Source organism: Aedes albopictus, chromosome 3 (genome assembly GCF_035046485.1).
Source record: "Aedes albopictus strain Foshan chromosome 3, AalbF5, whole genome shotgun sequence".
Classification (NCBI taxonomy): Eukaryota; Metazoa; Arthropoda; class Insecta; order Diptera; family Culicidae; genus Aedes; species Aedes albopictus.
The window spans coordinates 66,473,284-66,485,652 of record NC_085138.1 but is presented as its reverse complement, the minus strand read 5'-3'; the positions used below and the strand labels follow the sequence as shown (position 1 = coordinate 66,485,652).

Below are 12,369 nucleotides of genomic sequence, written 5' to 3'. Positions count from 1 at the left end.
ATAAAGCGCATAATTCCCATGTGTATGAAATATATTGTCAACTTATGATTAAATTCAAATGTACATAGTACAGCTAGTACTGAATGAAGTCCGGCCATTTCCTAACTCGATTTCACAATTCGTTACCAAGACATCCTCCATAATTTAAAGCCACCTTAAATCGAAAGATCAATACATCACCGAATTCCGCATCTCGACTCGACCGTCGTCGTCCAAACAGTGCCTGCAGGTGTTCCCATCACTAGGCAACTAGGTGAGCAACGCCACCCACAACCTCCAGCATCCATCGCCATCACCAATATCGGCATCGGGCATCATGATTGGATTATATTCTTCTGCTACGGTTCGTTGGTTGTTCTCGACGAACTGAGGCTCTAGTGCCGTGCATTCATTGATCGAAATATAATTGTGTACTGTTTGAAGAGTGCTACGTTACGCCTTTGTGCCGTGGCTACCAATTCCCCGAGCAGCAGCCAGCGGGTCTCGTTTAGTCCGACGATGGAAGTCGGATTGATTGCCTGCGGTAAGATTAGTGATGCCTTGAGGATTCATAGTTGTTTCACTTTTTTTCATTCGTCCTTCTCGCACCACAGCTGGAGGCAAGATTCTACGACTCTACGGTGCTGCTGCTCTGCTGCCGCCTAGGAAGTGGCCTAGAAGCAGAAGCCTTCAACTGTAAGAGGATTAGGTTCACTTGGCTTCGGATTCGGGTCGGGGCGACCAAGAGCAAGACCGAGACCGACAGCCACCGCCACCGGAAAGATGCTATATGATGTTATGAATTTAGAATGACGTGCGAAACGAGAGTGCCGGGTTGCGGTTTCGAGTTCAGAGTTTAGGTGCCCGCTTCTTTGGCGTTCCGAGAGTGATGCCCTCCGCCATCACCCTCGCAGTTTCCCGTTGAATATAGTTGCGCAGAGTAGTACTGAATGAATCATCGTTTTCTCCGAATCTTGTCCCGCACTTCATCTTCTGGGGGGTTGCAATCGTTTCCCGCAGGACGCAGGAGTGCCATGGGTGCCACAGGAGAGGAGATTGAAAGTTTAGTCTATTCATCTTCCCGCACTCTCCAGTCGCTGTGTTTGGTGTGACTATGAACACTGTCTGTGTCTTCCATGACGGAAGACAATACATTCGAGCTGGCAATTTGTAAGCGATCCCATCCGAGCCACACTAAGCTGTCGCAATTTGGTGCGTCACTCTTCTTTTCCGTTCTAGAGCTGCTCCATTGGCGTAGGAATTGGGGGTATGTGATCTATATGAGAGTCATTTAGTCAGATGGTGCTGCTGTTATTTAAGACCACACTTTCTTCGTTCATTTCGAGTTCCGCCTTCTATTCCAACTTGTTTTTACTCAGAAAATTCTTCAGGATTTCCTTCGCAAATTCCTTAGGAAATAAAGTTAAAAATTTATCCAAAAATAGCCCTAGACATTTTTACAGGATTCCTTTAGAAATGTTTAAAAAGATTTGTCTAGGAATCTTTGCTGACGATTTTCTAGGTGTTTCTCAAGATATTCCAAATAAGATTTCCTCGAAAACACTTTTGCTCCATGAGTTCTTTCAGGAAGAAACCAGTAATTTTATTAAAAAACTTCTCCTGATTTTTTTTTTTCAAATTTCTCAATGAATTCTTTTACGAATTTCCCAAGAAGTTTCTCCAGATATTCTTCTAGAAATTGGAAATGATTGTTTTCTTCACACATTCTCCAGGGAATTAATCAAATAATGCCTACAGGGATTTCACAAAAAGTTTGTCTTCATATTTCTTCTGAAATATCTGTATAAATTACAGGCAAAAACAAGTGATGCATTTTTAGAGGAATCCCTGAATACATTTCTGAAGGAGCCTCTCTTGAAGGAATCCCTTGAAGAACTCCTGGGAGAAATTCTTGGAAGAATTTCTTGTTCTGAACGGATTAGTAGACAAAAATCCCGGAAGCAATTTTTAAAGTGATGTTTGAAAGATTTTTCTCAGGAAATCCTGCTGAAATGGTGGAAACAAAATTTGGAGGTGTTCTTGGAGGAATTGATATAGACATTTCTGAAAGAAAAGCATTGTTGAAAGGAATCTACGAATGAATACATGGAAGAACTGGAACTTCAGAAGGAATTCCCATTAAAATTTCTAAAAAAAACCTAGCAATAAATTGTAGAATAATTTTTGAAGGAGTTCCTGAGAAAATCTCACAGGATATTTTCGATGAACCAGAAAAAATATCTGTGTAAATCCTATTAGAAATTTAGTACTTCTGGGGAACTTCTTGAGTATTTTCTAGAGGAAATTCTGGGGAAATCCCAAGGAGCAATTCCTGCAGTATTCTTGACGGTATAGCTGAAAAATTGTAATAAAGAGTGCATGTAGGTACTTCTAAAGCAGTGGTCCTCAGGCTTACTGTCTACACGGGCCACAATTCAATTTTATAAGAAGGCTGCGAACCACAATGCGTTAAAGAATTTTATGCAATTCAGAATTATAATTTCTATTTTATACTACTCATTTCAGTATCATAATGACTTGCTTATCCGTACCGGTTCATTATGCAACTAAAATGAGTTGCATAATGAAAAATAGTTGCATAATGTTCATTATGCAACTCATTTCAGTTTCATTATGAACATTATGCAACTCAAATGAGTTGTATAATGAAAAAAATCATTGCATAAAATTTTGTATGGAACTCGTTGCAAAATTCGATTTTTTCAGCACTTTTCGTATTTATCCAACTCGGCAAGCCTCGTTGAATAAATGTACGACTCGTGCTGAAAAAATCAACTTTTTGCAACTCGTTACATAAATAATTATATGTATTGTGATGAAATTTTAATAGAGTTTCAGGATTTAACTTCGACATACAAGTCATCCTTCATACTTTATAGAATAATGTTCCAGAGTCAAAACGAAAACGTCATAATGTTTTGAGCAAATGATTTTTAAAGTTAAGTATACTGATTTAAAATAGAATTTGTTTGTTTGTATCATTTGTTGGGAAATTAAATGTATGATTTTAGTTTTTACAATCTTTTTAATGTTATTCAAAATGAGATCGCGGCCCTCACTAAATCTTATCGAGGGCCGCAGCGGCCCGCGGGCCATTGTTTAGTGACCACTGTTCTAAAGGAATACCAACTAGAGTTTTTGAAAGGATTTGTGGAAAAATACGATTTTCTGAAGAAATTCCTAGACGAATTTCTGTAAGATCCCCTTGAGAAATCTTTGAAGGAGCTGCTAGGGAAATCTCTGGAAGAATTCCTGCATAAAACTGAGGAGAAATTTCCGCTGGAATTGAAATTTCTTAAGGAGTAAAAAGCGGATCTTGTGGGGTGAATAGAACACATGACGGTCACGGCAAGGCCATGGGATCGAACATCACTACAGGAAAACTCACAAAATGTGAGTTCCTCCTACGGAAGGGAAGTAATGCCGTGGGTCCCGAAATGAACTAGCCTCGCGTTAAAAACCTCTTAATAAGGACATGAAAAAACATATTGTTTCAAGGAATCCTCAGAGGAATACCTGGTTTCAAGAAGAATTTTTGAGTACACTAGAACCTCTTTTTATGCACCGAGCTGGGGGTGCATCAATTTAAAATATGAATAAATTAAAAAAAAGGCATGGAAAGCGGGGATTTTGTGCCTAAATTAGTATAAGATTTTACTGAAACAACTTAGTTCGTTAGATGGGGCCAAGGCAGTTCCCAGGTAGCGCAAAAAAAAAGTGTTTCCAGGGGCATTTCAGGGGATTTCAGGAGCTTTTTAAGGGAGTTCCGTCAGATTCTCTTGGCGTTTTAATAGGATTACGGATATTTCAGGGTCATTCAATAAATAGTACACTAAAACCCCAATTAATGCTAACTTTATTTGCACCAAACTCAATTTACGCCCCCCCCCCCCCATTTACGCACTAATTGGCTTCTTTAACGATGTTGAGATAATTTAATTTTCTGAATCTGCATGCCAAACTGAGCCAAAATCAAAATTTTCATGATTTTTGGTGCCCGGAAACCTATTTAAAATTAATTTGAAGCTTATATGGGAGCGATTTGTTGAATCATCCTTCATCGGATTCTGTACTGGGCGGAGCTGTCAAGCAGTTGCCCAGCTGTCAAAAGGTGATTTGAAAAATCTCATTGTAGTTAATTTTAGGCATCAAAATGAAGTTCTAAGAATCGGAAAAAATCAGAGTGGCTCAAAAAATGGTACTCTTTCGTGTAAATTAAAAAAAAAACAATAAAATAGCGCTCCCCCAATCTATGCTTCTTGCGCGTAAACAACCACCAGCAGTGTTACAATATTTAGAGGTTCCAAATCTTGAGTGACGGGCCACGCAAACTTCTCAAGATCCGATTTATTACATGTATTACAATAAAATGGTGTCGCACAGATCAGTGGTTCTCAAGCAGAGGCCAAGGGCCATGCTAATTTCTCAAGTACCGAAAGTGCGGTAAGAAAAAGAAAAAGGATTTCAGATTTTGCATCTCAAGAAGCATTTATCACAGTATAGTGGCGTTGCAAAGTTCAGTGGTTCCCATGCTGGGGTCACGGGCCATGCTGATTTCGCAAGATCCGAAATTCCGAGGAGACGGTGTGAATGCTTTTTGAATTCTATATCTCCAGGAGCACTAATTGTAATAAAGTGATGTTGTAAAGCTCAGAGATTTCAAAGCTGGGGTCACGGGCCATGCCATTTTCTCAAGAATCTATAGTACCATGAGACATTAAAAATGGGTTTTAGATTCTGCGTCTCAAGAAGCAGTTGAAGTTGAGGCGTTGAAAAACTCAGTGGTTGTCAAGCTGTGGTCACGACCCCTGGACCTTGTTGAAACTCTTTGAGTACCTCTGAAACGACCTTTGGACCGCCTGAAACGCCCCTACGACTCGCTGGAACTCCCTGAGAATCCCTGAAATGACACTGGAACCCACTGAAACACTCCTGAGACCCCTGGAACCTCTTGGAACCCACTGAGAGCCACTGAAATGACACTATGTTAGGACCCCGTTAGAACCATTGCGCTCACCTGAGACCTCCCGAAAGTCCCGAAAATAATTTAATTTATTTCTTACATTTTTGGTTCTTAAGAAAATCGCGTGGCTCGTGACCATAAATTGAAAACCACTGATATCTGCAACATATCCATATTGAAGATACTTTTTCTTGAGATGATCAATCCGAAAAGCATGTTCACCCCTACCAAGAACTTTTGGTTCTTGCGTAATTCTTGTGGCCTGTGAACTCAGATTCTAATTCACTGAGTTTTGCAATACAATCATATTGTAATCAGTGCACCGTTAGGCGTGAATCGTAAAAAAAATCATCCTCAAATTTATAGTTTTGAGAATTTCGCTTGGCCCGTGACCATGAATTAGAAACCACTGATCGTTGAAATGCATCTGCATTGAAGATACTGCTTCTTGGAATGAACAATCCGAAAAACATTTGCACTACTTCTGATACTTCCGAAATACCCGTGGCTCGTGACTGGGGATTGGGATTGGGTACCACTGGTACATATATAGCCAAGTAAGTTGATTCAAAGGGGTAGAATCCAAAAAAACATTATCGGAAATTTTCACGTGGCCCGTGACCATAGATAGATTGAAAATCACTGAAAACATAACTATATTAGAGATACTGATCCTTGAGATGATAAATCCGAGAAACATTTGCACTTTTTCGAACTTTCGGGTCTGGAAAAATTCTTCTAGTCCGTGACCCCACATGGGGAACCACTTATCTTTGCAATACAACTACATTATGATAAGCAGTTCCCGAAGTACAGAATCCAAAAAAAAACCTTTTAACTTCATCTTCACATCTTCGGTTCTTGATAAAATCGCTTGGCCCATGACCGTAAGTTAGGAACCACTGTACTTAGTAAAACTGCTAAATTATTGATTATAACTAAATAACTTACAACCTTTTCACAGGCTAGAAAGTGTGTAAATTGATATTTACAAACAAATTCTGAAGGCATTTTAGAAGCATTTCAAAGAGTTGGGTGGAGGGGGTTGGTTCTGGTGATTCAGAAAGGTTTCCGCGCGGAGATTTGCATAGACGTTCAAAGAGTTTCAGGGATATTTCAAATTAATATGAATTCCATGGCATTTTAATAAGATTACGAAGATTTTAGGGGCGTTTTGACCCTTTTCAGGCTGTGGTCGTATCATGCAGAGTTTTAGGAACAATCTCAAACCAATGGGGTCCCAGGGGCATTTCAAAAGCGGAAATTTCAAGGGCATTTCAATGGGGTTATGGTTGTTTCAGAGGTGTTTCAAGGCACTTCAGGGGCGATTCAAAGGGTTTCAAAGGTTTTAGTGAAGGAGTCCCTAAAAATCTTCCAAAACATCCTGAAATGCTTCCAAAATCCCCATAAAACCCCCTCGGACGCCATGTAATGCACCTGAGACCCAGTGAAACCCCAAAAAACGTCTTCCTAACGCATCCGGAATGCCGAAAAATCCCGCCAAAAATCTTCTGAATCTTCCTGAATGCTTCCACAATCCCCTCGAACCTCATGTAACGCAATAAAGACCCTCCTAAACTCCCGAAAACGCCTTCGTAACGCCTACATACATACATTTATTTGTTCAACATCATTAACACAAGACATAATCAACAATAGTACGCCACAAAACTCGGTTCGTGGCTGCCGCTCTCCATCCTCGGTCGCGCCCGATGCTCGTCAAGTCATGCTCCACCTGGTCCGCCCATCGTGCTCTCTGCGCTCCACGCCTTCTTGTGCCAACCGGATCAGTTGCAAACACCAGCTTTGCAGGGTTGTTGTCCGGCATTCTTGCAACATGCCCTGCCCACCGTATCCTTCCGGCTTTGGCCACCTTCTGGATGCTGGGTTCGCCGTAAAGTGCAGCGAGCTCGTGGTTCATCCTTCTCCGCCACACACCGTTCTCCTGCACACCGCCGAAGATCGTTCTTAGCACGCGTCGCTCGAAAACTCCGAGTGCTTGTAGGTCCTCCTCGAGCATGGTCCATGTCTCGTGCCTGTAGAGAATCACCGGTCTTATTAGCGTTTTATACATGGTGCATTTGGTGCGTGGGTGAATCTTTTTCGACCGCAGTTTCTTCTGGAGCCCGTAGTAGGCCCGACATCCGCTGATGATGCGCCTCCGAATTTCACGGCTCACGTTGTTATCAGCCGTCAGTAAGGATCCGAGGTAGACGAATTCCTCCACCACCTCGAAAGTATCCCCGTCTATCGTAACATTACTACCCAGACGGATCCGGTCGTTTTCGGTTCCGCCTACCAGCATGTACTTTGTTTTTGAGGCATTCACCACCAGTCCGACCTTTGCTGCTTCGCGTTTCAGGCGGGTGTACAGTTCTGCCACCGTTCCAAATGTTCTAGCTATAATGTCCATGTCGTCCGCAAAGCACACAAATTGACCGGATTTTGTGAAAATCGTTCCCCGGCTGTTGAGCCCGGCTCGTCGCATCACACCTTCCAGAGCGATGTTGAAGAATAGACATGAGAGTCCGTCACCTTGTCGCAGTCCCCGGCGAGATTCGAATGAGCTGGATAGTTCACCCGAAACCCTTACGCAGTTTTGCACACCGTCCATCGGTGCTTTAATCAGTCTAGTCAGCTTCCCAGGAAAGCCGTTTTCGTCCATGATTCTCCATAGCTCTGCGCGGTCGATACTGTCGTATGCCGCTTTGAAGTCGATGAACAGGTGATGCGTTGGGACCTGGTATTCACGGCATTTCTGGAGGATTTGCCGTACGGTAAAGATCTGATCCGTTGTCGACCGGCCGTCGATGAAGCCGGTTTGATAACTTCCCACGAACTCATTTGTTTTAGGTGACAGACGACGGAAGATGATCTGGGATAGCACTTTGTAGGCAGCATTCAAAATAGTGATCGCCCTGAAGTTCTCACATTCCAAATGGTCGCCTTTCTTGTGAATGGGGCAGATTACCCCTTCCTTCCACTCCTCCGGTAGCTGCTCGGTTTCCCAGATCCTGACTATCAGCCGATGCAGACAAGTGGCCAACTTTTCTGGGCCCATCTTGATGAGTTCAGCTGCGATACCATCCTTACCAGCTGCTTTGTTGATTTTGAGCTGGTGAAAGGCATCCTTAACTTCCCTCAGCGTGGGAGTTGGTTCATTTCCGTCCTCCGCTGCACTGGCGTCGTCGTTTCTTCCGTTGCCGTGGGCTCCCGTGCCTACGTTCTCCACGCCGTTCAGGTGCTGATCGAAGTGCTGCTTCCACCTTTCGATCACCTCACGTCCGTCCGTCAAGAGGCCTCCGTCTTTATCCCTGCATATTTCGGCTCGCGGCACGAAGCCGTTGCGGGATGCGTTGAGCTTCTGATAGAACTTCCGTGTTTCTTGGGAACGGCACAGCAGTTCCATTTCTTCACACTCCGCTTCTTCCAGGCGGCGCTTTTTCTCCCGAAAAAGGCGGGTCTGCTGTTTCCGCTTCTGTTTGTAACGTTCCACGTTCTGTCGAGTCCCTTGCAGCAGCATTACCGCCCTCGCTGCGTTCTTCTCCTCCAAAACCGTTCTGCACTCTTCGTCGAACCATTTGTTCCGTCGATTCCGTTCCACGTACCCGATGGTGCTCTCAGCTGCGTCGTTGATGGCTGCTTTCACTGTACTCCAGCAGTCCTCTAGAGGGGCCTCATCGAGCTCGCCCTCGTCTGGCAACGCGGCTTCGAGATTCTGCGCGTATGCTGAGGCGACATTCGGTTGCTTCAGTCGCTCTAGGTTGTACCGTGGCGGTCGCCGGTACCGTACATTGTTGATGACGGAGAGTTTTGGGCGCAGTTTGACCATCACCAGATAGTGGTCGGAGTCAATGTTGGCGCCACGAAAGGTCCAGACGTCGATAATGTCGGAGAAGTGCCGTCTGTCAATCAGAACGTGGTCGATTTGAGATTCTGTCTGCTGTGGTGATCTCCAGGTGTAACGATAAGGGAGGCTGTGTTGGAAAAAGGTGCTACGTATGGCCATATTTTTGGAGGCGGAGAAATCAATGAGTCGTAGGCCGTTTTCGTTCGTTTGCTGGTGGGCGCTGAACTTTCCAATCGTCGGTCTGAATTCCTCCTCCTGGCCTACCTGAGCGTTCAAATCTCCTATGATGATCTTGACGTCGTGGCTTGGGCAGCGATCGTACTCGCGTTCGAGCTGCGCGTAAAATGCGTCCTTGTCATCATCAGTACTTCCGGAGTGTGGGCTGTGCACGTTTATTATGCTGAAGTTGAAGAATCGGCCCTTGATCCTCAACCTGCACATTCTTTCGTCGATCGGCCACCAACCGATCACGCGCCTCTGCATATCACCCATCACGATAAAAGCTGTTCCCAGCTCGCGTGTATTGCCGCAGCTCTGGTAGATGGTACCTGGATTACCTCTAAACGTTCGCACCATGGATCCTGTCCAACACACCTCGTAACGCCTCCGTAACGCTAGTGAAATTCGCTAAAAATCCTCTGAAACTACCTAAAATCCTTCCACAATCCCCGTCCCTATAACCCTCCTGGATCCCATATAACGCACCTGAGACCCTCCAAAACCACCGGAAACGCCCTTGAAACCTGTTCTTAAAATCAATTTTTCCACAATCTCACAAAATGTCGTGTCAAATAGTGACGTCACTATTTGTGTTTACATTTTACTTTCCTTACTAATACAAAGCCATCACTTCTTCTTCCCCACCTGTAATATACTCTCATTGCCTAAAACCCCTTGAAATGCTTCTGAGATCTTCTTGTACCCCACCCACTGAAATCCCTTAGGGCCCCTGTAACGCCCCAAAAACCTCCTTTTGCTTTCCCCTATAAACGGCCCCTGGCTGTCGTTGCCATAGTGACCGTCATTATTGTGTTTTCTTAAGCAAACTATTGGTGCTGAGTTGATCTCCCTCTTTTTAGGCAGGGCATAAAAAGGTGCATAAATCAAAAGTACATAAAAAGAGATTTTAATGTAATTTCTTGAAATTCATCAGGGAGTCGAGAAAATACTTTCGTGTATCTTGTGATCGACACATCATTTCCTCACACTCCGCTTCTTCAAGGCGGCCTTTTTGCTCCCGGAAGAGGTGGGTCTGCTGCTTCTGCTTTTGTCTGTATCGCTCCACATTCTGTTGGGTTCCATGCTGCAGCATGACCGTCTGCACTGCGTTCTTTACCATCAAAACCGCTCTGCGATCCTCGTCGAACCAATCGTTCCATCGACTTCGGTCCACGTACCCGATGGTGTACTCGGCTGATGCGTTGTTGATGGCTACTTTGCTGTGGTGATCTGGATCTGCAGGAGTAACGATAACGGTAGCGTGCTGAAAGAAGGTGTTCCTGGAGGCGTTAAAATCAATGAGGCGTAAGCCGTTTCCGTTCGTCAGCTGGTGAGCGCTGAACTATCCAATCGTCAGTCCGAACTCCTCCTCCAGGCGTCTTCTATGATGGCCTTGACGTCGTGGCTTGGGCAGCAGTCGAACTACGCATAAAATGTCACCTTTGTCATCATGAGTGCTTCCGGAGTGAGGGCTTTTTCTTCTTCTTGATGGCTCTACGTCCGCACTGGCACTTGGCCTAAATCGCTTCAATTTAGTGTTCTTTGAGCACTTCCACAGTTATTGATTGAAGGGCTTTCTTTGCAGGTCAATGCATGAATTTGTATATTGTGAGGCAAGTACAATGCAAAGATACACTATGCCCAGGGAGTCGAGAAAATTTTCCCGACCGGAACGGGAATCGAACCCTCCGTCTCCGGATAGGCGATTAATATCCTTAACCACTAGGCTAACTGGAGACTCAAGGATTACGTCGTGCATTCTGATAACATTTCTTAATATCAAGCATTTCTGAACCTTCATAACCCTCTCTTATAAAAGATCCCCGCACGCCAATGCCCTATTCATACTGCGGGTACAGCCAGTCACAGTGGTTGGATGGGAAAATGTTCGTTCATTAATATCAATCCGTAGCTTAGAAGGAGACTGACTTTCCAACTGTCAGCTGGTGGTTCCCTTCACCGGGTGGTTAGCATAGCAGAATACTCATCTCGTTGTCGGAATTGAATTAGCGAGCTGGCGTTACTGGAGTAGAATAGTTGCTCCACCCCGAACGCTGCTTTTCACTAATAACCGTTTAATTCGATTCGCTTCAGAGAAGTGGATTCGGCGATTACCGTCGCTAATATTAGTTTATTTCCGTCATCGTCGTCAACGACGTAGTCGACGTCGACGACTCGCTTGGTACATCATAGAGCTCATCAAAGAGAATCGCATCCCAAAGGAAAGATTCTTCGGAATCGTATACGCATAGCACCCGCATAGCCCCACGTCTGCATCACCAGCCCCCTCTCCACCGTACCGTATCAAATTTCGAAACGTTATTGGGTTTTATCGCTTCACGCTGGCCTTCGCTCATCTTCATCGACCGTCAGGATCGCCGGCCGCCGTTTTCGTGGCTGTTGATTCCGTGCTTAGACCGCAGTATGTGCGTGATGAGTTAGAGTGGCCTAAGGTTAAGTGGGAAAAAGTCCAACGTCTACTAAACTTTCAAAACTTCATTCCTGATATCGAAGACCAATAGCACTCTCTGAACAATATGAATTTTGTGGATGACCAAATCAATCGTGAAAAATCGAAACTCGAAGAAACAACGAAACAACAACAAGAGTAGCATTTTCATGTCAAATAAACTCGAGGAGGTTTACAGAGTCATTCTAAAACCAAAATAAAATCATTCTGGTTTCATTACGGTTTTCAAAACCACTTGAAACCAAATCGGGTTTAACAATGTTGCATTGGCTAGCATCTTTTATGTGCAGGTGCACCTAAAAGAATTACAATTATTTTGAAGTCAATAACGGCGTTGGCCACGTCCTTACGGTCTTTGGGCAAGGGAAGGAATGCTAGTGCGACGTGCGTTTTCACTTGAGGCCGAGAAAAGCTTTACAGCTCCCATTCCATTTCGGGAAAATAGTATGGTAAATTGGAGATGACGCTAGGTGCTCATTTGAATTCCAAATGTGGTGTTAGTTTCAAATGATTGATTCCCGGCAACAGCAAACGATTCTGTTGTATCGAATAATATAATTTTGAATCCTGAATCATGAAATCTCGGTTCACCCTAACGTGCGTGCTACACGTGAAGCCAGGAAGTTTTCCAACCCGGCTCGAGTTTGTTTGGATGTGGTCGCCGAGCCGGTCCGATTCCACGTACTGCCTGCCTGCCAGTTTGCGGTTCAGCTTTGCTGGCTGGAGCTAATCCGTTTTTTTTTTCGGTGTTCTCCTCTACTTCTGTCGGTTTTGTTTGATTTGAACTTGCTTCCGAAAGTGGAGGAGAGGTTTTTTTTTGTTTCTTGTGGTACCGAATCGGCAGGGAGAAATATTGAATTACATCCC

At 44.2% G+C, this 12,369-nt stretch overlaps 1 protein-coding gene across 5 annotated transcripts in view; it reads left to right on the top strand.

Annotated features, from left to right (window-relative positions):
* LOC109425050 (connectin-like) overlaps window positions 1-12,369 on the top strand; it is a 453,200-nt gene that overhangs the window by 368,703 nt on the left and 72,128 nt on the right. The gene's annotated exons all lie outside the window — the stretch shown is intronic.